The following is a 26,979-nucleotide window of genomic DNA, read 5'->3' on the forward strand; positions in this document are numbered from 1 at the left end:
ATGGTTGTAAATGATTTAGCTTTGGCTCCACCATTATTGAGGATGGGGATTTTTTGGAGCCTCCTCATCTGGTTAGTTATTTAATTGTCCACCATCATTCATGACTGGATGTGGCAGGACTAAGGACCTGTGATCTGATCATGAGGGAGATATCCATGCATGGAGTGGTGGGATCTATGGAAAGTGATCCTGAAGAGGGTGTCCGAGCCTGGAGTGGCGGGATCTGTGGAGACTGATCCTGACGAGTGTGTGCAAACCTGGAATGGAAGCTTTCTGTGGAGGTAGAGGAGTAGGCCATTCAGACCCAGTATTTTATAAAGGTTTATCATAACTTATTTGCTTTTACTATATGTCTCTATTAATAAAGCCAAGTGTCCTGTTTGCTCTTAGAAGCCTTTTCAAACCTTCTAAGATTGGTGTACATTGTCTCTCTGTTCTGGCACCCACTTTAGAATTGTAACATTTCATTTATATGGCCTCTCCTTATTCTTCCTCCCAAATTGTATCTCTTCACAATTCTCTGTGTAAATTTTAACTGCCATGTGAAAGCCCATTTTACCAGTTTTTTTAAGCTCCCCTGAAGTGTGTTACAATCACTGGCACAGGATGAAATTCTCGAGCATTCTTTGATGCAATCTCCATGGAAAGAGCAATCTTACATGCGAGCTCGAATGTGAGATTTTGTGTGTTTAGTATCTTTTCTCATCCACCAATATAAGCACAAATCTGTCTCATAATGCACGGTCTAAGAATATGCCAAAGTTGCAATGTAGTGATAAATTCTTCATTCCACAATGTACTCACCAACTGTTTCACTACTTTTCTGATTTCTGCTTCCAAATTTCTAGCTTGCCGTGATCTCTAGTGGCTTTGGGTTGAAATGTTCCTCCAACTTGGTGATGATTGTTTTGAATGGCACATCTTTTGCCTTGATGGGAGCAGGAAGCTTTGTTAGATGGTCATACACTTCCAGGCTAATTTCCATTGGCAAAATTGCTTTCTTGCCCTCAAGAATTGCCTTATTCTGAGTCTTGACCTCTGCACTTTCACCTTCAAATTCCAAAATGTTATTAGCTCTGAAAAACATGTCCATTCTTTCAATATATGAACTGAATGGTTCTCAAGCCCTCTCATAAGTTCCTCACCTTCCGATGTATCCCATATGTGTGCAGCCATATTGTCCCAAATAAGCAATTTGAATCAGATGCACAGGAATACCCTGCGGTATCTCATTCAACTGAAGAGACATTCTGTGGCCCAGGCTTCACACAATCCACCTAAAATCTCCACCATCCGAGCAGGTAGGTCACCAGGAGCTGCCTGATCTTGTTCACTGCAGTCCCTGCTGCTGTTTGCTGCCGATATTTACAGACTTTTATCTCATCCTCATCACCATTTTCTCCAATATATTCAGGGGGCATCAGCAGAGAAAATATACACCAAGCGTGGCAAGTGCAAGGAATTGTTTACTTACGTCATTATGTCATGCACATAATATACAAATACATTACATGTGTGAATCATTTCTTGAGCACTTTCAGCACTTTTATACCAGATGTGTCTGAATAAATGGAACCCCGTCACAATAAACACTGTCACCTTTCAATGTTTAACGGAGAGGTTTGACGGCCTGATGTGTGTGATTCCCACATTAATGTGTTTCTACAAAGTTCGGAGAAAGACGGAGATATGAATAATTTGCAGGGAAATCTTTAAGCATATCTCCATGTTTCTCACTGACAAAGTTCTGCAAACACATGGATTCAGAAAGAACCTGAGTGCAAAATCAACAAAAATAAACACAGCCAGAGAGACTTGCAATAACCTGTAGCTCAGGGAAAGTACATGATGTTATGGAAGTGATTTAGAATTTTTTTTTGTGAAATTCTTTTTGAGGAATTCATCGTCAAACTTAATAAATGTCAGACCAGTTCTTTTTCAAGAGGGTACTGAAAGTATTAATTTGGCAACTATGTTTACTGGTTGTCACATGACTCAAGTTAAATGTCGAACAGAAACCCTGGTAACAGGGGGAAATGTGGACAGAGAAGTCAGTTGCGCCTCTTGATTGGACAAACCCAGCAGCAGCAGCACTCACCGAAGAGGGCAGAAAAATCACAAGCTTTTATTTGTCGCAGTCATTGTGTTTTACCTTCTGGAGTGAGCAGCTGATAAAGTTAGCCTGAAGAAGTGTCAAGGAAGGAGAGAAGATCACAACCCACGTTGTTTTGCAGCAAATCTTTAAAAGACCCTGAGAACTTCACTGTGTCAATTCATCTCTTCTCCTGTCTTTGAAGAAAGCCTGCTAAAATTAATTCTCAACACTGCCTCTAAAAAACTGTTCTAAAAGACCCTGGTGACCTGTCTACGCATACTCAGAAGTTAGACTGTTTGCCAGTTTTGGAACAACATATCTCATCTGCTGTTTTCTTCAGGAATGAACAAGTAATCAGCCCAAGTGTTGTTTTTGTCTTTAACAGAACTCAGAATTGAAAAAATAATTCTTTTTTTTTCAGTTAACCGGTGTATGTGTGTGTGCGTGTGTGGGGCTGTGGTAAGAAAATGGCTTTAAATGTTGGTTAAGGTAAAAAGGGAACTTTTAAAATTTCTACCTGTGTATTTATGCTTTATTTCATGACGAGTTAAAACTTGTTCTGTAATAAACTGATAATTTTGCTGTTCATTAAAGAAACCTGGTCAGTGTCTTCTATTCTGGGAAGAATAGAGTATGTGATTGACTGTTTCAGGAAGTGGGAAAAGTTAAAATATATGTTGTGACCTGTGGAGAAGTGGGATGAGAATATATAGAAGGGTCTGAAGAAGGGTCATTGACCTGAAACGTTAACTCTGCTTCTCTCTCCACAGATGCTGCCAGACCTGATGAGTATTTCCAGCGTTTCTTGTTTTTATTTGAGATTTGCAGCATCTGCTGTATTTTCCTTTGATATTGATATTATATGAGAATAAATAGTGCACTCCTCTGATTTTAATTATAACAACATCTGGCTCTGTAGCTTAGTTGGTTAAAGCACCTGTCTTGTAAACAGGAGATCCTGTGTTCAATTCCCAGCAGAGCCTTGTTTCTCATTTGTGATGTATAAGTTACCTTATCAACCACTTCCATCTGTGTCTTCTGAACTTTCAGTGAGAATTCAAATTATGTGATGAATTTTCGTCACAAGAGTAAACAGCCATTGTGAAGGATGTGAGTTTGGAATGGCTGTTCCTCCTTGGACAGAAATTCAGTGCTGATATTTCAAAGGCAACTTCTTTGATACAAATTTGTTCACAGTTGCATTCAACCTGGAAAACAGCTCGACATTAATGTCACTGAAGGAAAGTGTGACTGCGTTGTATGTTTCAGAGTGTTTGTGTTGTTATGTGTTGCTTGTGACTGAGACTGGGACATGACGCAAGTGGGAGGGTTTATCTGAGGTTTGGAATATTTGTCAGTCAGGAACAAGAAAAATCAAAGGAACCAAATAAGAAAACCTGTGTCTCATGTGGTTACCGAGAAACAGTGAGGAGATATTAAACTTTGTTCTTTTCAATACAGCAGTGTGAACATTGACCTTTCCTGCCTTTTATAAACAGTATTTGAAGTGTCTCGGTAACAATGTTCAGTGTTGATGAGAGTGGGGTCTGGGTGAGCAGCTGCTGAGTCTGACAGGGTCAGGACTGGATGCAGGAAGTTCTCTGACAGTCTCTCTCTCTCTCGCTGATGGGTTTGAGTTGATTTTCAACTGGCAGCTGTTGGTGTTTCGATAAATCAAGTTCCCTCCACCCATTTTTTTGGGCAGACAGTGTAGTATAAGGATCTAAAGGGTTAATGCTGAAGACATTGGGATCAATCACTCCCACTGTCAAAGTGATGATGTAACAGTCACATGAGATGAGGTTTGGGAGGAGAGAGCAGCACCAAGGATGCTAGCTCAGGAGGCTTGATGAGTGTGTATATAGTATTGTGTAAATTCGAAAAGAGTTCTTAGTTCTTTCAGCAGGAAATGTGTCCCTAAAATATCGAGAAACTCACAATTTTATTATTCAGGAGTCGGAACACAAATATTAATTCCAAGTGACCGTTCTGGGTTCATTTAACAAAAAAAGGTAGAGAATAATATTGCTCACTGATTGAAATCCCCCAGTGAGGAGACAGTTAAACAGGTGATCTGTTGGGGCATCCTTCGATCCAAGGTTTCTGCAGCATTTAATCTCCCTTTTTGGTGAAATTCTCTGTTATATGCAACTTTTTTTTTATCCAGCTTTGAGGGGCAAGTGAAAAAACTGAAAAAAGTGAGCAGTTCCATCCTTTCTTTTCTTCCTTCTTCCCTTCTTTCCATCAGTTTCGCTTTTCTGTCTCAGATCAATATAGTGATGAGAATCCCAATTTAATCTGTTGTTTCTGGTGTTTTATCCATTCCAATCAGAATTCAACATTCCAATCAAATCTATTTGTTATTCCACAGTGTCTCTCCATGTGTGTTATTCGGTTGTATTCTCTCACAGTCTGTTTGATGATCAATGTTACATCTCACTCTCTGTTCTGGTGAAGATCAGAAGCAGTGATATCTGTTTACACCATCCACCAAGTCGGCCTGAAGATGTGCCTCGCCGATCATGTGGAGTTAGGAACATAGGAACATAGGAGCAGGAGTCGGCCATTCAGCCCATCGAGCCTGCCCCACCATTCAATATGATCATGGCTGATCATCCACTTCAATGCCCTTTTCCCCACACTTTCCTCATATTCCCTTATGTCATTTGTATTTACAAATCTGTCAATCTCTGCTTTAAACATACTCAACGACTGAGCTTCCACAGCCATCTGGGGTACAGAATTCCAAAGATTCACAACCCTCCGAGTAAAGAAATTTCTCCTCATCTCTGTCCTAAGGAGCTTCCCCCTTATTTTGAAATTGAGCCCCTGTTTCTCGACTCCCCATCCAGATGAAACATCTTAGCTGCATCTCCCCTGACTGTCCTTTAAGTATTTTGTAGGTTTCAATGAGATCACCTCTCATTCTTCGAAACTCTAGAGAATACAGCCCCAGTTTCCCCAATCTCTCTTCATAGAACAGTCCCACCATCCCAGGAACAAGTCTGATGAACCTTCATTGAACTCCCTCCATGGCAATAATATCCTTCCGAAGGTAAGGAGACCAAAACTGCACACAGTACTCCAAGTGCGGTCTAACCAAGGTTCTATACAATTGAAGCAAGAATTCACTACTCCTGTACTCAAATCCTCTTGTGATAAAGGCTAACATACTATTAGCCTTCCTAATTGCTTGCTGCACCTGCATGTTAGCTGTCAGTGACTTATTGACATGGACACCCAGGTCACCCTTCTATTCTATACCTCAGCTAATAAAGGAAAGGATTCCATATACCTGCTGAACCACCTTATTGACCAGTCCTGCTACCTTCAGGGATCTGTGGACATTCACTCCAACGTCCCTCACTTCCTCTGCACCGTTCAGTGTTCTCCCATTAATTGTGTATTCCTTTGCCTTTTTTGACCTCCCAAATGCATCACCTCACCCTTGTCCAATTTGAATTCCATTTACCACTTCTCTGCCCACCTGACCAGTCAATTGATATCTTCCTGCAGTGTACAGCAATCCTCCTCCCTATCAACAACACGGACAATTTTTGTGTCATCTGCAAACATCTTGATTGTGCCCTCTACATTTATGTCCATATCATTAATATATACCACAAAAAGCAGGGGACCTAGTTCTGAGCCCTGTGGAACACCACTGGAAACAGTCCTCCAGTTGCAAAAACACCTGTAACCAATTCCTTTTTGTTTCCTGCCACTGAACCAATTTTGTGTCCAGCTTGCTACATTCCCCTGGATCCCATGTGCTTTTATTTTTTTTAACATGTTTGCCATGTGGGACCTTGTCAAAAGTCTTGCTAAAATCCATGTGGATCAGATCAACTGCACTATTCTCATCAATCCTCCTTGTTACTTCTTCAAAAACATTCAATCAAGATAGTCAGACAGGAGCTTCCCTTAACAAATCCATGCTGACGGTACTTGATTAATCTGTGCCTTTCTAAGTGACAGTTTATCCTGTCTCTCAGAATTAATTCCAATAATTCGCCCACTATTGAGGTTAGGCTGACTGGCCTTTAATTATTTGGTCGATCATTCGCTTCCTTTTTCAACAATGGTGCAATGTTAGCAATAAAAACAAAAAGTGCTGGACATCCACAGCAGGTCTGGCAGCATCTGTGGAGAGAGAAACAAAGTTAACATTTCAGGTCAGTGACCTTTCATCAGAACAGAAACGTTAACTTTGCTTCTCTCTCCACAGTTGCTGCCAGATCTGCTGTGTATTTCCAATGCAACTAGTTTTTATTTCAGATTTGCAGCATCTGCAGAATTTTGCTTTTATTGCAGTGTTACGAGACCTCCAATCCTCTGACATCACACCCGTATCCAGTGAGGGATTGGAAACTGATGGTCAGACATTCCACTATTTCCTCCCTGACTTCTTTTAACAGCCTGGGGTACATTTCATCCGGCCCTGATGATTTATCCACTTTCAAGGATGCTAATCCCATTTATACTTCTTCTCTCCCTCAGTTTATCATGTCCAATACTTCACACTCCTTCTCCTTAATTACAATATCTGCATCACCCCCCTCATTTGTGAAGACAGTAAAATATTCATTAATAAACATACCAACATCTTCCACACTGACACATAGGTTACATTTTTAGGTCTTTGATGGGCCCTACTCTTTCCTCAGTTGCCTCTGACTGCAATGTATTGATGAAACATCTTTGGATTTGTTTTGATTTTGCTTGTCAATATTCTTTCGTGATCTCTGTTTGTTCTTCATCGCTACTCCCAAATACCTCTAGTCCTGTCAAAACACAACTTATCAGAAGGGGAATTTGAACCCACCCCTGCAGAGAGAATTGTGATCTGAATGAACCGTCTCAGACTGCTCGACCATCCTGACTACCCCATGTGTATGTTTAATGCTGACGAAATTATCCATTCATTGTGAAAGTATTTGTGAGATTGTGGAAATGTCTGGAAGAGGAAAGACCAACGGGAAAGCTCGGTCCAAGGCCAAGTCTCGCTCCTCCCGGGCTGGACTGCAGTTCCCGATGGGCCGTGTTCACAGGCTCCTGAGAAAGGGTAACTATGCTGAGCGTGTGGGTGCCAGAGCCCAGGTCTATCTGGCTGCTGTGCTCGAGTATCTGACCGCTGAAATCCTCGAGCTGGGCGGTAACGCGGCCCGGGACAACAAGAAGACCTGCATCATCCCCAGACACCTACAGCTGGCCGTCCTCAATGATGAGGAGCTCAACAAGCTGCTGGGAGGGGTGACCATCGTTCAGGGTAGAGTGCTGCCTAATATCCAGGCCGTGTTGCTGCCCAAGAAAACCAGCGCTCCAGGCACCAAAACCAAGTCAATCTGCCAGGATTTTTTCAAATACTCAAAGGCTCTTTTCAGAGCCACCCACAGTATCTGAAAGGGCTGATTACTGTCTGAAGTCTGCTGTACCCGCACCTCTGTCTATCCCTCTTCATCTGGAACAACCAACGCTATCTTCCATTCCTTTCACCATTATGTGTTTAACTAGCTTCTCCTTATAGTCAGTCCAATATCAATGTACTAATGAAATGATCTGTGTCAGTGCTGGCAATTTCCATAGAATCATAGAAAAATTAGGGCACAGAAGGAGCCCATTCAGCCCATCGCGTTTGCTCTGGCCGAAAAAACTAGCCACCCAATCTATTCCCACCTTCCAGCACCTGATCCGTAGACTTGCAGGTTCCAGCACTTCAGGTGCATGTCCAGGTATTTTTAAATGAGTTGAGGGTTTCTGCCTCCACCACCATTCCTGGCAGCGAATTCCAGACACCCACCACCCTCTGGGTAAAAACGTTTCCCCTCATGTCCGCTCTCATCCTTCTACCAATCACCTTATGTCTGCGCCCCCTGGTAACTGACCTCCCCACCAGGGGAAATAGGTCCTTACTGTCCACTCTGTCTAGGCGCCTCATAATTTTGTACACCTCATTCAAGTCACCCATCAGACTCCTCTGTTCTAAGGAAAACAACCCGAGTTGCTCCAATATTTGCTCATAGCTGCAACTTTCAAGCCCTGGCAACGTTCTTGTCAATCCCCTCTGTACTCTCTCCAGAGCAATTATGTCCTTTCTGTAATGTGGTGACCAGAACTGTACGCAATACTCCAGCTGTGGCCGAACCGCCGTTTTATACAGTTCTAGCATTACATCCCTGCTTTTCTATTCTATACCTTGGCTTAAAAAGGAAAGCATTCCATATGCCTTCTTCACCACTCTAGCTACCTGTCCTGCCACTTTCAGGGACCTGTGGACATGCACTCCAAAGTCTCTCACTTCTTCTACCCCTCTCAATATCTTCCCGTTTATTGTGTATTCCCTTGCTTTGTTTGCCCTCCCCAAATGCATTACCTCACACTTCTCCAGATTGAATTCCATTTGCCACTTTTCCGCCCACTCAACCAATCCATTCATATCATTCTGATGTCTACAGCTATCCTCCTCACTATCAATTACACGGCCAATTTTTGTGTCATCAGCAAATTTCCCAATCATACCTCCCACATTTAATTCCAAATCATTAATATATACCACAAACAGCAAGGGACCCAACACTGAGCCCTGTGGAATGCCACTGAAAACTGCTTTCCATTCGCAAAAACATCCGTCGATAACTATCCTTTGTTTCACTGAGTCAATTTTGGATCCAACCTGCCACATTCCCCTGTATTCCATGGGCTTTCATTTTACTGACCAGTCTGCCATGTGGGACCTTACTAAAATCCATGTAGACCACATCCACCCCACTATCCTCATCAATGTTTCTTGTTACTTCCTCAAAAAACTCAATCAAGTTAGTGAGATATGACCTTCCCTTAACAAATCCATGCTGACTATCCCTGATTAATCCTTGCCTTTCTAAGTGGCAGTTTATCCTGTCCCTCAGAATTGATTCTAATAATTTACCCACCACCGAGGTCAGACTGACCGGCCTATAATTATTTGGCCTATCCCTCACATCCTTTTTAAATAATAGTACAACGTTCGCAGACCTCCAATCCACCGGCACCTCCCCCATATCCAGTGAGGATTTGAAGATGATCCTCAGCGCATCCACTATTTCCTCCCTGGCTTCCTTTAACAACCTCAGATGCAAACCATCTGGCCCTGGTGATTTATTCATTTTGAACGATGTCAGACTCTCTAGTACTTCCACTCTCATTATGCTTATCGTATCTAATATTTTACACTCCTCTTCTTTGTCTGCATCATCCCTCTCCTTTGTGAAGGCAGAGAAAAAAACTCATTAAGAACCCCACACACATCTTCTGCATCCACTCATACGTTCCCTTGTACATCTCTGATAGGCCGTACCCTTTCCTTAGTTATCCTCTTGCTCTTAATGTACTGATAGAACATCTTTGGGGTTTCCATCAAGTAGTTGTATCCAGTCCACATCCACCAAGTCACCTCTCAGTTTTGTAAAATTTGCCTTCCCCCAATTTAGAACTTTTACTTCTGTTGTATCTTTGTCCTTTTACATGATTATGCCAAAACTAATTGCAGTATGGTCACGAGGGGTCGTGGTGGCGTAGTGGTCTTGTCAGTGGACTTGTCAGTGGATTAGTAACCCAGACACCTAGGGTATTGCTCAGGGGACGTGGGTTCAAATCCCACCATTGAAATTTAAATCCAAATAATAAATCTGCAATTAAAAAGCAAGTCTAATGATGGCCATGAAACCATTGTTGATGGTTGTAAAAACCCATCTGGTTTACTCATGCCCTTTAGTGAAGGAAATCTGCTGTTCTTGTCTGGCCTGCATGCGACTGCAGACCCACAGCAATGTGGTTGACTCTTACATGCCCTCTGAAATGGCCGAGCGTGCCACTCAGTTGAAACTAAACACTGCGAAGTCAATAAAAAGGAATGAAAGCAGACGGACCACCCGGCGTCGACCTGGGCACCAGAAATGACAATGGCAAACCCAGCGCTGTCGACCCTGCAAAGTCCTCCTTAGTAACATCTGGTGGCTTGTGTTAAGTTGGGAGAGCAACAGCCTGACGTAGTCATACTCACAGAATCATACCTTACAGGCAATGTCGCAGACACTGCCATCACCATCCCTGGGTATGTACTGTCCCACGGGCAGGACAGACTCACCAGAGGTGTCGGTACAGTAGAGAGGGAATTGCCCTGGAAGTCCTCAACATCGACTCTGGACCCCATGAGGTCTCATGGCATCAGATCAAATAATGAACAAGGAAACCTCCTGCTGATTACCAACTACTGCCCTCCCTCAGCTGATGAGTCAGTACTCCTCCATGTTGAACAGCACTTGGAGGAAGCACTGAGGGTGGCAAGAGCACAGAATGTACTCTGGGTGGGGGACTTCAATGTCCATCACCAAGAGTGGCTCGGAAGCATCTCTACTGGCCGAATCCAAAAGGACATATCTGCTAGTGCTGCTTGATGGCAATATTGATGACACCTTCCATCACTTTAGGCCCCATCAGTCTACTCTCAATCATCAGTAAAATGATGGAAGGTGCCATCAAGCGGCACTCGCTTAGCCATAACCTGCCTCAGTGACACTCAGTTTGGGTTCTGCCAGGGCCACTCAGCTCCTGACCTCATGACAGCCTTGGTTCAAACATGGACAAAAGAGGTGAGGTGTGAGTGATTGCCTTTGACATCAAGGCAGTATTTGACCGAGTATGGCATCAAGGAGCCCGAGCAAAACTGAGGTCAATGGGAAAACCCTCCACTGGCTGGAGTCATACCTAGCGCAAAGGAAGATGGTTGTGGTTGTTGGAGGTCAATCATCTGAGCTCCAGGACATCACTGCAGGCGCTCCTCAGGGTAATGTCCTCAGCCCAACCATCTTCAGCTGCTTCATCAATGACCTTCCTTCAATCAGAAGGTCAGAAGTGGGGATGTTCGCTGATGATTGCACAATGTTCAGCACCATTCATGACTCCTCAGATACTGAAGCAGTCCGTGTAGAAATACAGCAAGACATGGACAATATCCAGGCTTGGGCTGATAAGTGGCAAGTAACATTCGGGCCGCACAAGTGCCAGGCAATGACCATCACCAATAAGAGAGAATCGAACTAACTCCCCTTGACATTCAATGGCATTACCATTGCTGAATCCCCCACTATCAACATCCTAGGGGCACCATTGACCAGAAGCTGAACTGGAGTAGCCATATAAATACCGTGGCCACAAGAGCAGGTCAGAGGCTAGGAATCCTGAGGCGAGTAACTCACCTCCTGACTCCCCAAAGCCTGTCCACCATCTACAAGGCACAAGTCAGGAGGGTGTTGGAATAGTCTCCACTTGCCTGGATAGGTGCAGCTCCAACAACACTCAAGAAGCTCAACACCATCCAGGACAAAGCAGCCCACTTGATTGGCATCCCATCTACAAACATTCACTCCCTCCCCCACCGACGCACAGTGGCAGCAGTGTGTACCATCTACAAGATGCACTGCAGCAATGCACCAAGGCTCCTTGAACAGCACCTTCCAAACCTGTGACCTCTACCAACTAGAAGTACAAGGGCATAAAATGCATGGGAACACCACCACCTGCAAGTTCCCCACCACGACACACACCATCCTGACTTGGAACTATTTCGCTGATCCTTCACTGTCACTGGGTCAAAATCCTGGAACTCCATTCTGAATAGCACTGTGGGTGCACCTACCCCAAATGGACTGCAGCGGTTCAAGAAGGCAGCTCACCACCACCTTCCCAAGGGCAATTAGGGATGGGTAATAAATGCTGACCTGGCCAGCGACGCCCAAAATCCCATGAATGAATAAAAAAAAGCTATCTCCAAAATGGTCACCCACTGCTACTTGCCCAGCTTCATTACTGAAGACTCGCTCTAGAATTGTGCCCCCTCTCATTGGACTTGTGATGTGCTGGCTATTAAAGTTTTCTTGAATGCAGTTCAAGAATTTTGTGCCCTTCACACTGTTTGTATCCCAGTTGATATTGGGATAGTTGAAATCCCCAACTATTATTTCCCTATAGTTTTGCACTCAGCAATTTGCCTACATATTTGTTCTTCTATCTCTCTCTCACTATTTGGGGGTCTACAGTACACTCCTAGTAGTGTGGCTGCCCCTTTTTTTATTTCTGAGCTCCACCCATTTGGCCTCATTTGATGATTCATTTAGCATATAATATAATCCCTCCTCAAAGCTGTATGCCTTCCTTAACTAATAATGCTACACTCCCACCTTCTTTTATCCCTATGCCACATGAAAACTCTATATCCAGAGATGTTGAGCTGCCATTCTTGCCCTCTTGAAGCCGAGTTTCCCTTATTGCAATGATATTGTGTTACCATGTGTGGGCACAATGGCGCAGTGGTTAGCACCACAGCTCCAGGAACCCGGGTTCGATTCTGGGTACTGCCTGTGTGGAGTTTGCAAGTTCTCCCTGTGGGTTTTCGTCGGGTGCTCCGGTTTCCTCCCACAGCCAAAGAATGCAGGTTGATAGGTAAATTGGCCATTGTAAATTGCACCTAGTGTAAGTAGGTGGTAGGGAATATGGGATTACTGTAGGCGTAGTATAAATGGGTGGTTGTTGGTCAGCACAGACTCAGTGGTCCAAAGGGCCTGTTTCAGTGCTGTATCTCTAAATAAAAATAAAAAATGTGATGTTACTTTATCAGCACAGGCTTGGAGGGCCGAATGGCCTGTTCCTGTGCTGTATTGTTCTATGTGTCTATCTGTGCCCTCAGCTCATCAGCTTTATTTACCATATGAATATACATACAAGTATAAATATTAGGAGCAGGAGTAGGCCATTCGACCCCTAGACCCTGCTTCCCCATTCAATAAGTTCACGGCTGAACTGATTACTCCACATTCCCGCCTACCCCCGATAACCTTTCACCCCTTTGCTTATCAAGAATCGATGTCCCTCTGCCTTAAAAATATTCAAAGTCTCTGCTTCCACCGCCTATTGAGGAAGAGAGTTCCAAAAACTCACCACCCTCTGAGGGAAAAAAATTCTCCTCATCCCTGTCTTAAATGGGTGACCCCTTATCTTTAAACAGTGACCCCTAATTCCAGATTCTCCCACAAGGGGAAACATCCTTTCCACATCCACCCTGTCAAGACTCCTCAGGATCTGATATGTTTCAATCAAGTTGCCTCTTTAAATAAATAAATATCCTTTAACACTGCCAAATTCCTCTGCTGCACACTTTTTAAACTTTGCTTCTTCTGTCTTTCAGAGTCATTTGCTAATTTTCTGCCTCCCTTTCCCTGCCCTGAAATTGCCCTGTCTGAAACTGCCCTCAGGTTCCCATCAAGCTGCCAAATTAGTTTAAACAATCCCCAACAGCATCTGCAAGGATATTCATCCCGGTCCTGTTCAGGTGTAGACCGTACGACTTATATAGGTCCTACCTTCCCCAGAACTGGTCCCAATGCCCCAGAAATCGGAAGCCCTCCTTCCTGCACCATCTCTCCAGCCATGCATTCATCTGGTGTATTCTCCTTTTTCTATACTCACTAGCATGTGGCCTTGGGAGTAATTTGGAGATTATTACCTTTGAGGTCCTGTTTGTTAATCTCTTTCCTAACTCCCTAAACTCAGCCTGAAGGATCTCATCCCTCTTTCTTCCTATATCGTTGGTACCAATGTGGACCACGACCTCTGGCTGTGCATCCTTGCCCTCCAGAATGCTCTGTCGCCACTCAGTGATATCCATGATCCTTGCACCAAGGAGGAAACCTGGTTTGCGAGCACTGAAATACCTATCTGTTCCCCGAACTATACAATCCCCTACCAGTATTGCTCGCTTGTATTTTCTCCTCCCTCCCTGCACAGCTGAACCACCCATGGAGTTCTGGTCATGACTGTCACTGCACTCTCCAGAGGAACCCTCTCTCCCATCAGTACTCAGAACTGAATACCAGTTAGAAAGTGGGATGCCCTCCAGGGACTCCTGCACTACCTGCCTTGACCTTCTTGTCTGTCTGGCAAACTCCCAATCCCTCTCAGCGTGTGCTCTCTTCAACTCCGAGGTGACAACCTGCTGAAAAGTCCTATCCACGTAGTTCTCTGCCTTGCGGATGCACAACACTGACTCCAGTTGCTGCTCGAGTTCTGAAACCTGGAGCTCAAGCTTCTGCAGCTGGTGACACTTCCTGCAGATGTGTTTGTCAAGGACACATGGTGCATCCATGACTTCCCACATACCACAGGAGGCACATTCCACTTGGCCGAGCTGCCCTGCCATAACTAAGCTTCACAAACTTATTATTGCTCGTGTAATAAGTGTAATAAGTAGATTAATTTACCAGTTACTCACCAATCAGCTTCTTCCCCTGTACCATGGAGGCTGAAAAAGCAGAAAAGAAAAGAGACCAAACAGCACCTCCTTCCCCTAGTCAGTGAAGTCCCTCACACATCAACTCACAGCTTTACACTCTGTCCAAACAGCACTTTCTAATTAGTAATTATTAGAAATTGCACTAACTAAAACATTAGTAACCTGACCAATTACAAGGTAGCTATTTGAGGGTTTTTAAACAAAGAGCTTTTTCCCCCATCCTGATTTCAGGTCCCACTCTGGACACTTGCTTTTGATTCCAGGACACTGAGGGCGGGGTGCTGCCGAATATCCAGGCCGTGCTGCTGCCCAAGAAAACCAGCGCTCTGGGCACCAAAACCAAGTCAATCTGCCAGGATTTTATCAAATATCCAAAGGCTCTTTTCAGATCCACCCACAGTATCAGAAAGGGCTGATTACTGTCTGAAGTCTGCTGTACCCACACCTCTGTCTATCCCTCTTCATCTAGAACAACCAGCGTCATCTTCCATTCCTTTTACCATCATGTGTTTAACTCGCTTCTCCTTATAGACAGTCAGATATCAATGTAATAATGAAATGATCTGTGTCAGTGCTGGCCATTTCCCTGTCCTGATTTCAGACCCCACTCTGGACACTTGTTTCCCATTCCAGGACCTACTTGTATTAATATTCAGCACCACCTGTCAGTCAGAAACTTGTCTCAATGAACTGATCCTTTCACTGAACTTCCAACTGCTGCTGTCTATTTCTAGAGGGAAAGAGCTGCTCACTGTGTAAGGATGTGAGGGGAATGTAACCCGGCTGCTGGCGAGAAGGTCCCGTCTTCTCAATCAAAGGCCTTTTATTTTACGACAGTGATTCCCAGATTCCCAGCTGGTCCGTTGAGGATTTTGTTTTCACAGAAATATCTTGTTAAATACAAATCTGATTCCAACATGTCAGTAACAGGACAGATTGGGAACCTTTAAAAGAATGAAGCAACTATTTCAGTGGCTTCTCACTGTCCCCCTGAAGCCTGTGTGAAGGGGAATTACCAATAGTCTGTAATTTATTACTTCCACACCGAGTTTGAGTTATTTTTCACGTGAAAGATTGCTGAACGGAGTCTTTTCCTGTCAGTTACGGATAAGAAGTTGACAAAAAATGGCAAAATAAAGCTGTTCATAAAATAGCACCAGCAATTTGAGTCGGTAAAAGCAAAATTGTGTTTTAAAAGCGTTTTTTTAAAGCGTGACGGGAAAATAGATTTTTATGTACTTTTCCAGTCGATCACTTCTTTTCCACAGTGAAATTGGCAGCTTTCACGAATTGAAATATTCTGCCAGGTTGACAGGTTCAGCCAATGAATTTTTGTATTTTGTGCGTCGAGGTTCTCCGATTGGATCATTCATTTTATCTCATGGCCGTGTGGCGTAATGAATAAGGCGTTTGACTTCAGTGTATTTCATGAGGTTATCGGAAGATTGTAGGTTCGAGTTCTGCCACGGTCATTTTGACCCAAAGGGGTTATGCAGGGCTTTGGGGATCGAGTCAGGGACTGAACAGATTGGAAACCCGACATGGACTTGATGGGGCGAATGGCCGCCTCATGTGGAAAGAGATGCAACAGGTCAGTGGCAAGTGGTCCAGAGGAAAACCACAAAGAAAAAACATCCCAAAGCCACCACCCAAACCAGTGGCAAGAGGAGGCTCTCTTCTGAATCAGACTGCAACAACTCCTCTTCACTGGACGGGGAAAGGCTGGAACGACAGCCCCTTCAAAAGAGGCGGCAGAACTCCGAGATGGATGATAAAGCATCCCAGCCCCCAGGCACTGGAAGCTGTGATGGGCCCGGCGTGGCCCAACCCCAATGCCCCACACGTAACGACGTGGCGAACGCATCTCAGCTCCGGGACACCGGGAGCAAAGACACGTCTGGCGCACCTGAGCTCCGGGAGACCGGGAGCTGTGATGTTTTCGAGGAGGAACAGATGGAAGCAGCTGAGGACAACCCAATCCTCTCTGCCTACAAGACCCCCCCCCCCCCCCGATGTCACCCGAGCGGCACAAACACTGCATGAAAAATCAGGAGGGGTTTCTGAGCCCAACCAACGTGAAACTGCTTGCGCAGACGATGGGTATGCAGGAACATCCCGAAGGGGAAGGACTGGGACTAGCGAGGACAAATGGTATGGGAAGCAACAACTAATTTTTAGTAAAAAATGGGTGTAAGAATTGCTTCCATTCATGTGCGCAGCATTAAATCGACCACGCGATGTGTTTCAACCTTGGATGACCTTGCCAAGGTCAAAGCTGACCTACTGTTTCTGCAGGAGTGTGGAATACCACACCTCAGCACCTACAGGCAGTGGTCGCGATGGTGGTCCCACGGGCCATCGATCTGGTCGGGGGGTAATGACTGCCGTTCCTCCGGCCTGGGTATTCTGCTGCGGGGAGGTAACTTCACCATCTCCGAAGTTAAGGAGGTGGTGGGCGGCCGCCTCCTCGTAGCAGACGTGATGTCCAACAACGCTCCGCTCCGGTTGATCAACGTGTACGCCCCGGTACAACGCAGCGAGCTGCTGACCGTCTTCCAGCAGCTCCCACTGCTTCTGGCGACGTCCAGGCCAGTCATCCTAGGCGGTGACTTCAACTGCATCATCGATGCGGCTGGACGATCCGGCAGTGACGACAGCAAACTGGACGCTACGTCCAGATTCCCAATAGAAACAGTTAAGGATGTCAAACTGCACGACGTCTTCAGCAAACCTGCAGACGGAGCGCAGCGCAGATACACATGGTCAAGATCGGACGGGTCTGCCCGTTCCAGGATTGACTTCCTGTTTGTGTCCCGTGCTGTCACGGTCGGATCCACCGACGTCAAGCCGGTGTTCTTTTCCGACCACTGCCTCTTACTGGCCGACTGTCACTTACAGGACGACCAGCGGGTTGGCAGAGGGACGTGGAAGCTCAATGCGACACTGCTGACCCCAGAGAACGTTGAGGAACTCAAAAGGGATTACAATGGTTGGAGGACCGTGAAACCCCTCTTTGAGTCTCCAGTTCACTGGTGGGAAGAGATTAAGGAGAAGATCAAGAGGTTCTTCATCCACAAAGGTGTTCAGAAGGCGAGAGAGAGACAGAGGGAACTGTCCCGACTCCAGAAAATTATGCAAAATCTACTCCGGTTGCAGTCAATGGGGGTGGAGGTCAAGGAGGACCTCCAAGAGGTGAAGAGCCAGCAGGCCTCGCTCTTTGCCAAGGATGCCTCCAAGATCATCTTCCAGTCCAGAGTCCGCTCCATCGAGCAGGATGAGACGTGCTCGCGTTACTTCATCCAAAAGGTACACAGACAGAGCTCTGTTATCAGCAGCCTGAAGGAAGAAGATGGCTCGGTAACGTCTTCGCAGTCAGACATACTCAGGATCAGCAAATCCTTTTATGCTGGGCTGTATGACGCGAAGCCCACAGACAGCAGAGCCTCCCAGTCCTTCCTGTCATCGATCACAGAGGTCTTAGATGACAGCAGGAGGGAGGGACTGGACAAGCCGCTAACTCTGGACGAGCTGACAAAGGCCGTCGAGTCTTTCGAGACGAGTAAAACTCCCGGGAGCGACGGCTTACCGGTCGAGTTGTACTCGGCCCTGTGGGACTGGGTCGGCCCGGACCTGCTGGAAGCATACGAGAGTATGCTCCTGGCCGGCAGCATGTCAGAATCCATGGGAAAAGGCATCATCACCCTCATTTACAAGCAGAAGGGGGAGAGGGCAGAAATCAGAAATTGGCGGCCCATCTCACTGCTTAATGTTGATAACAAGATTCTGTCCAAAGTCATAGCCAGTCGAGTCAAGTCTGCTCTGGAGTTGGTGATTCACCCCGATCAGACCTGTACTGTACCCGGCAGGAAGATCTCTGATAGTCTCGCGCTACTCAGGGATACGACCGCCTACGTACGGGACAGGAGGGTGGACAACTGCCTCATCAGCCTGGACCAGGAGAAGGCTTTTGACAGGATATCGCACACCTACATGATGGACGTGCTTTCCAAAATGGGGTTTGTGGAGGGAATCTGCAATTGGATCCAACTGCTCGACACAAACATCAGTAGCGCAGTGTCAATCAACGGGTGGGAATCTGAAAGTTTCCCGATCAAATCTGGAGTCAGACAGGGCTGTCCTCTGTCCCCGGTCTTGTTTGTTTGCTGTATTGAACCCTTTGCTGAGTCTATTAGGAAGGAAGCGAGCATAAGAGGGGTGACAATCCCAGGCAGCGGAGGCACTCAGGTCAAAACCTCCCTGTACATGGATGACGTCGCCGTCTTCTGCTCGGATCCGCTGTCCGTGCGGAGACTGATGAGCATCTGCGACCAGTTCGAACTGGCCTCTGGAGCCAAAGTTAACCACGGCAAGAGCGAGGCCATGTTCTTTGGGAACTGGGCTGACCGATCCTTTGTCCCCTTCACCGTCAGGTCAGATTACCTGAAGGTGCTGGGGATATGGTTCGGAAGGGCCCGGGCGTGCACCAAAACCTGGGAGGAGCGAGTAGCCAAGGAACGACAAAAGTTGGGCATGTGGGGGCAGCGATCTCTCTCCATTGTGGGTAAGAACCTGGTGATCAGGTGCGAGGCGCTCATGTTGTTGCTCTACGTGGCGCAGGTCTGGCCCATACCCCACTCCTGCGCCGTGGCAGTCACCCGAGCCATTTTCCGCTTCGTCTGGGGATCTAAAATGGACCGGGTCCGGAGGGACACGATGTTCAAATCTCTGGACATGGGCGGGAAAAATGTACCCAACGTGGCCCTCATCCTGATGACCACCTTCGTGTGCAGCTGCATCAAGCTATGTGTAGATCCCCAGTACGCAAACTCCAAGTGTCACTACATGCTGAGGTTCTATCTGTCCCCGGTGTTGCGAAGGATGGGCCTGGTCACATTGCCGAGGAACGCACCATGCAGTTGGGCGGCGCCGTACCACCTATCCTTCGTGGAGCAGTTTCTGCGGAAAAACACCTTTGACCACCGGTCCATCAGGCAGTGGTCTGCACGGAATGTCCTCAAGGCCCTACGGGAAAAGGAAACGGTGGATCCTGTCGGATGGTTCCCCGACCAGACCGTCAAAGTAATTTGGCGGAATGCCTCATCACCAGAACTTTCAAACAAGCACCAATACGTAGCTTGGCTGGTGGTGAGAAGAGCCCTCCCCGTCAGATCCTTCATGCACACCCGAAGTCTCGCCCCCTCCGCACAGTGCCCCCGCGTTGGCTGTGGTGGGGAAGAGACGGTCGCCCACCTCCTCCTGGAATGTGCCTTTGCAAAGCAGGTGTGGAAAGAGATGCAGTGGTTTTTGTCAAGGTTCATCCCAAGCAGCTCTGTAACACAGGAGTCTGTGCTCTACGGGCTGTTCCCACGGACGCACACCGAGACAAACATCAACTGCTGCTGGAGGACTATCAATTCGGTGAAAGACGCCCTTTGGTCTGCCCGAAACTTGCTGGTCTTCCAGCGCAAAGAGTTGTCCACCGCCGAATGTTGCAGACTGGCACATTCCAAGGTCCAGGACTACGTGCTGAGGGACGCACTAAAGCTTGGGGCAGCCGCAGCAAAGGCTCAATGGGGAAAGACCACAGTGTCAGGTCCCCCCACCAAGCAGGACTGAGGGGCTGGATCCATGGGAAACCCCTCGAACTGTATCGTTAATATTCTCAATTGCTGTAAATGTAAAACTGTAATTGACATGACAATTGTGAAACGGAAGGGTTGGGAAGAAACTCATGACAGTATTGAAGGAAACTGATCTCCCTTGCAATGTTTGCATTTTTTGGTGCTGTTTGGAAACTGTTTGGCAATGTAATTTTTACAGATTTTAATGAATAAAGTATATTTTGGAAATAAATAAAACAAAAGTCAGTTTCAGTGCAGGAAACACCGTCTCGGGGGAAATAACATCACCAGTGGGTTTGGTTCCAGTGACCGATTCAACGGCTGCTGCAAAACTCCCGGATTCCCTCATTGCAGCGAAATCATTTTGAAATTCTATGAAAACAATGAGTGATTCTGGAGGAGTGATGTGGCTTTTCACTGAGGGCATGTGTCGACTGGGGAAATAACTAACTGGAGAGTCTCGGGCACTGTTTACACAGCCCGTTTAGAAAATCAAATCCACTGCACATCCTTGCTGCAAATGAAATGTCAAATTCGGGGATTCCAGTTTTTTTCATCCCGAACACAGCAGATTGATTGAACAAAGAATTAAAAGTAAAATACTGCGGATGCTGGAAATCTGAAATATTTCACATTGATTGAACTGTTCTGAACAGCATATCCCAGCTCCCATTTCTCGGTCACTGCTCTCTCTGTGAGGCGGTGGGTGGCTCTGAGAAGAGCCTTTGTTTTGTGTTTGCTGGAAAGGGTCAAATTGTTCAACCGCCGAATCCGTAGAGAGTGCGGCCCTGCCGTTTCAGAGCGTACACCACATCCATGGCAGTGACCGTCTTGCGCTTGGCGTGCTCAGTGACCGCATCCCTGATCACATTCTCCAGGAAAACCTTCAACATCCCGCGAGTATCCTCATAGATCAAACCCGAGATCCGCTTGACCCCGCCACGGCGAGCCAGGCGGCGGAGTGCTGGTTTGGTGATGCCTTGGATATTATCACGAAGCACTTTGCGGTGCCGCTTTGCTCCGCCTTTGCCCAGTCCTTTGCCTCCTTTACCTCTGCCAGACATGATGATTCTTCACTCAGGTCACTACACAATATAAGAAGCAGACTCTTGCAGGCTCTACTTTACACAGACCGCCCGGACCTGCCTGAGAAAGGCAGAGAGAGAGCAGGAAGGGGAGGAGACAGAGTGAAGATTGAACAGAGAGCAGATGGGGAGGAGACACCCAGAGTGACAGACGGAGAGAGAACGTCCCCTCATCTTTCAGCTCCACCTCCAGTTTCCTCTGGTTCGCCAATTTCAAACCCTTTATTAACAGTGGAACCGAAACCCAGCTCTCCACACAAACCCTTCCAGACTCGGCCTTCATAGTCAAGGCTTTCCAGAAAGCCGGAGCTTTTAAATATGGTTCCGCTACAATTAACACTCAGTAATATTCCCACCTAAACACAGTCCATTCTATAACAAATAACCTACTCAGTAACATCACCATTTCCACACACATCCTCTTCCAGCAGTTTACAAACACCTTATTGCAGCTGTTTGGGGAATCTCCTGTGTTAAGATTGGAGTTGGAAAGCGGCCTTTACCCGGCAGTGTTACCGTATCACACTGAATCTGCCAGACATCCTGTTGATCTGCCTAGTTCCCCACTGTCTCTCTTGACTATTACATGGCACGGGTAGCATTTCAGAAAGTACTGCAATGGAGGGAGTGCTGGGGACTCCAGGCCAATCCTGGAGGGATGGGGGAAATATCTTTCGAAATTCCCTGGAGAGAATCGTGATATAACAGGTCTCCAGGGACAGACCAAGGAGAGAGTGTGGACATTGAATGGAAACATGGCAAAAAGAGTTAGGGATTCAGGAACACAATCCTCTCTGATAGGTTACAGCCTCCCCTCTGCTCCTGCTCTTTCCGAGACACTTTTCCAGTTTAAATTTATGGACAAGGTGGGTTAGTTGCTCTCAGGGTGGGTGGGGGGAGAGGAGCCTCAGTGGCCATGGGTGGGACAGGGAAAATGGAGACAGAGAACCAGGACTCCGGTCACTCACCAGCGATCTCTGCTGGAAAGTATCTGTGGATCGGATGATGCCGGGGTCCCATGGAGAGGGGAAGGGGGTGGGGTGATGAAGTGAGGAGGTGGAGAGGGAGTGTTCGTGGTGTCACAGCCAACCCCCTGCCCAAACCAAACTCCCACATCCCAGCATTATATTGTCCAATTCCTGGAGGCGGAGGATGGCGATTCCCGTTAGATTAATTTGTAATGTTCGGCATCTTATCCTGATAAAATCGCCATTTCTGAAGGAGGCCATTCTGTACTTATTCTCAGGTCATCGAGGCGTCATCTTTCCCTTTTCAGCTCCTGACTGCTGGTATTTTTGCTGTGAAATATGAAATGCAACGTATGTTCGCAGCTGTTTCTGCCCTGTTGCAGCCAGAGGAACACAGAAATGGGGGTAGGCCATTCAGCCCCTCGAGCCTGCTGCACCTTTCAATTAGATCCTGGCTCACCTGTATCTTAACTCCAGCTACCTGCTGTGATTTCATAAACCCTCAGACCATCACTGGATAAACATCTCTCAATCTCAGGTTGGAAATTGTCAATTGACCCTCAGGTTTATCTGATTTTTCGGAGAGAATTCCAGGTTCCCACTACCCTTTGTGTGAAAAAGTGCTTCCCGGCAATATTCCTGAAAGGCAGAACTCTAATTTTTGAGTTCTCCCCCTTTGTTGTGGAACTGCTTGTTTACAGATCTGACCGAAGTCCACACTGCAGAACAAACAGCTGTTCCTCTGATCCTGTCACTTCAGCTTTGGATTTGAAGCTCATGCCTCTTTCCATGATGATTCTTTGTGCCCTATCTCTGTAAATGGTTATGCCTGTCTTTTTGTCAGGTATGTCAAACATTCTTTTTTCCAGTCCTACTCAGGACCCCACCCCCAGCTCTTTTTCCGGTACAATGATGACTGGATCAGCGTCATTTCCTGCTCCCGCTCCGAACTGGAAAATGTCATCAACTTCGTTTCCGATTTCCCCCTCACTGTGGTTGACAGGGCTCTCAACCCTTTTTATTATTTTATTTTATCATTTTTTTTTAACCATGTGCCTGCCTTAAACTTGGTTTTTCAAGTATGTGCTTTTGGACAGAACTATTGATTATTCTGTCATTAACACTCTCTCTGCACTAATATTTTGTCTTTCACTACACCATTAGCACACTCCCTTTGCCTTTGCCCCATGACCTCCTTGTCAGTTAATCTCTCCTGCCCTCTGCCCTATTACACACCTTCCCTTTTGTTCTCTTCCCCACCTCCCCCCACCCCCGCTTCACTTGCTTAAAACCTATTACATTGAGTGTGGGACAAATTCAATCCATCTTTTGTACTGTATGAGATTAATTTTGACACACTTACTGGTACATTATGTGACAGCGAGTTTAATTCTACATCTATCTGTCTGTGGTACTGTGTCTGAGTGTGAGATTATTTCAGTGTCAGTCTATGAAACTAAATGTGATTGTTTGATTCATTCTGTATGTCAATCATGAGTATTGTATGTGAATGTGTGGCAGCTTCTGTATCTATCTGCTACTGTGGGTGAATATGGATATCATTCGGTACCTGTCAGTGTCCGGAACTAAATGTGTGTGTGAGATTCATTGTGTATGCATCAATCTTACAGTCAGAATGTGACTGTATGGTTCATTCTCTATGTGTCAGTCTAAGGTACTATATGTGCCAGTGGTTTTAATTTTGTTTCTGTCATTGTATGTGAGTCATTTTATGGTCTCACTGTATATCTGTCAATCTCTGGTTCTTTCTGTGAGAGTGAGATTAATTCTCCATCTGCTGGTCTCTGAAATTAATTGATTTTGTGACTCACTCTGTGCCTGTCAGTCTATGATACTGTGAATAAGAGGGGAATATATATGGTGTCTGTCTGAACTTGGTATCGAGTATGATTGTAGGATTCATTGTGCATCTATCAGTATCCAGACTGAATGAGAAATAAGGTTCATTCTGTCCGTGAAAATCTCTGGTATTCTAGCCACGTGAACTCGAATGTGCCTGTCAGTCTTTGACACTGTATCTGATTATGGGATTGACTCAATACCTTTCAGACTTTGGTACTATGCATATGTGTGGTTCAAGTTCTGCATGTCAGTCTCTGTTACTCCATGTGAGTGTCGATATCCTTTATGTATCTGTCAGTCTCTCGCAATGAATGCAAGTGTGGGATTAACTCTCTTTTCAACAGTATCTGGTACTGACTGTGAGCATGTGACTCCTACAGTATCTGTCAGTGTTTTCTATTGTCTGTGAATGTGCAATTCCTCCTATGTCTTTCAGTGCCTACTACAGTGTGTATGGGATTCATTCTGTACCTGTCAGTATCTGGTACTGAATGAGATTGTGGGATTCATTCTGTTGTCTGTCAATCTCTGCTAATGTACGTGAGTGATATCTGTTATGCATATATTATTTTCTGGTACTGGAAGTGTATATTGTATTTATTCTTTACTTGTTAGCCTCTGGTACCGCGTCTGAGTATGGGTCTCATTCTGTATCAGTCAGTTTCTGGGACAGTCTGCGTGTGCATATCCACGGCTCATTTTGCATTTGGCAGTCTCTGGTACGAAATATGCGTTACAATTCATTTTTTATGTGTCTGCCTCTTGGACAGTCCATTACAGTGGGATTAATTTTGTACCTCTCAGCTGCTGGTTATGTCTGCAAGTGTACATTCTGTATCTATGTGACGCTGGTGCTGTATGAGTGTGGAATTCTTCTGTACCTGTACTTAATATGTATCTACGGGATGGTATTGAGAACTATTTGTTTAATGCCATAATGTATCACCATTTTCTTGTCTCACTAGTATTTTAAAATCTAGATCACTGCACATTTTAACTGTGTGTATTACTGAGTTGTGGTTTGAGCTTTTTGGACTAGTATTCAGTCTGTAACTGTATGAACACATTTGTGAATGACAACATATATTTCAAACTCACACATGGCATGCTCAGTATAATCAGAATCATTCAATTGATAAGATATCATTCAGTACAGCTCTTGGAGAGATTATTGGATTGGTATGGAATGTGCAGTGCAGTGTGCACTAATTGACATAATACTGTAACTTTCCTTTTGATACTGTATCAGATGTTTGTACCGCATTGTAATCTGTCACTCAGTCTGCAGTCTGGGCTACATTATTCGGATTCATTCTGTACCTTTCCATCAGCTGCTCCACCTCATATTTAATTTGTAGCTTAGGATGCACTCTTGTGGGATTGATCCGGTGCTTTTCAATATGATAGTGGGTGTGATTTTGAACTAAGATTGATGTACCTAGCTTTCAGCAGTACTGAGTTGGGGTGAATTGGAAACAACTTCTGCCTCTCCTGCTTTGTTTGATTGTCTGCTGGATTGAAAATGTGTCTCTGGAACTTGGGATCAGTGTGAGTCTGACTGCTTCTGCTCTCTGTGACTGTGGAACTCATGGCCTGTCTGTGTCTCTGAGCTCTGGGATTGATAATGTACCTACTCTGTGTTAGAAGGAGTGGACTGTACATATCCTTGTGCCGGGGAATCATCACAATCCTTCTGGTTCCTTCAAGTATTTGCTGACAGAAAGAAAGAAAAATATCTCTTGTAACTCAAGATCAATTGAGGTGGAAGCTTGAAAAGACATGAATGTAATATTTCAATTAATAATCATTATGACCAACCACACAGAATGATCAGTAATACAAAGAGTGTCAGTGTCTGATTCCACTGCAGCACTCACCTTCTGCTGATCAGGTTTTCTTTGGTAGTTTTATAACAATTTAGTGGCAGCCAGGAACAACCCAACATCTGCACTGCTCCATGAATGGGAATACCTGCTGGAGCAGGGATATTTGCACAAGTCAAGTTTTTAATTCCACCTGGCATTATAATGCAAGAACATAATAACTAGGAGCAGGATTAGGCCATTCCGCCACTCGAGTCTGTTCCAACATTTAATAAGATCATGGCAGATCTGATCATAGTCTCAACTCCACTATGCTGCCTGTCCCAATAACACTTCACTCCCTTGTAAATCAAAAGTCAGTCTAACTCAGCCTTGAATATATTCAATGACCAGCTTCCACCATCCTCTTGGGTAGAGAATTCCAAAGAACAACAATCCTTTGAGAGAAGAAATTCCTCTTCAATTCCATCGAAAATGGGTGCCCCCTTATGTTGAAACTGTTCCCCCTAGTTTTTGATTCCCTCATGAGGGGAAACATCATCTCAGTAAATACCCTGTCAAGCCCCTTCAGTATCTTATATGTTTCATCAGATCACCTCTCATTCTTCTAAACTCCAATGAGTGTTGCACAACCAGGTCAAACGTTCCTCATAAGACAACATCTTCATCCCTGGAATCAAGCCAGTGATGTTTGCCTGAACTACCTTCAATGCAAGTATTTTCCTCCTTAAATAAGGAGACCAAAACTGTATACACACTCAAGGTGTGGTCTCACCAACACGCTGTACAGTTGTAGCAAGACTTCCCTACATTTCTACTCCATCCCCATTGCAATAAAGGCCAAAATTCCAATAGCCTTCCTAATTACTTGCTGTACTTCCATGCTAACTTTTTGTGATTCATGTAAGAGGACACCCAGATCCCTCTATACCACAGCATTCTGCAGTCTCTCCTTATTTAAATAATATTCTTCTTTTCTCTACATCATACCAAAGTGGATAACCTCACATTTTCCCACATTATACTTAAAATGCCAAATTTTTCCCACACACTTAACTTGTCTTTATCTCTTTGCAGACTCATTGTGTCCTCCGCACAACTTGCTTTCACACCTTTCTTTGTATCAACAGCAAATTTAGTTACAATACACTCGATCCCTTCATCCAAATCATTAATATAGACTGGAAGTAGTTGAGGCC

General features: G+C 45.4%; 1 non-coding gene across 1 annotated transcript; it reads left to right on the forward strand.

Annotated features, from left to right (window-relative positions):
- Window positions 1-3,004: 3,004 nt before the first annotated feature.
- trnat-ugu (transfer RNA threonine (anticodon UGU)) lies at window positions 3,005-3,078 on the forward strand. Its single transcript has one exon. It is a non-coding gene; the product is annotated as a tRNA-Thr (tRNA).
- Window positions 3,079-26,979: the final 23,901 nt, after the last annotated feature.

The sequence above is a fragment of the Heterodontus francisci genome, unplaced genomic scaffold (assembly GCF_036365525.1).
Source record: "Heterodontus francisci isolate sHetFra1 unplaced genomic scaffold, sHetFra1.hap1 HAP1_SCAFFOLD_43, whole genome shotgun sequence".
In the NCBI taxonomy this organism is placed as follows: domain Eukaryota; kingdom Metazoa; phylum Chordata; class Chondrichthyes; order Heterodontiformes; family Heterodontidae; genus Heterodontus; species Heterodontus francisci.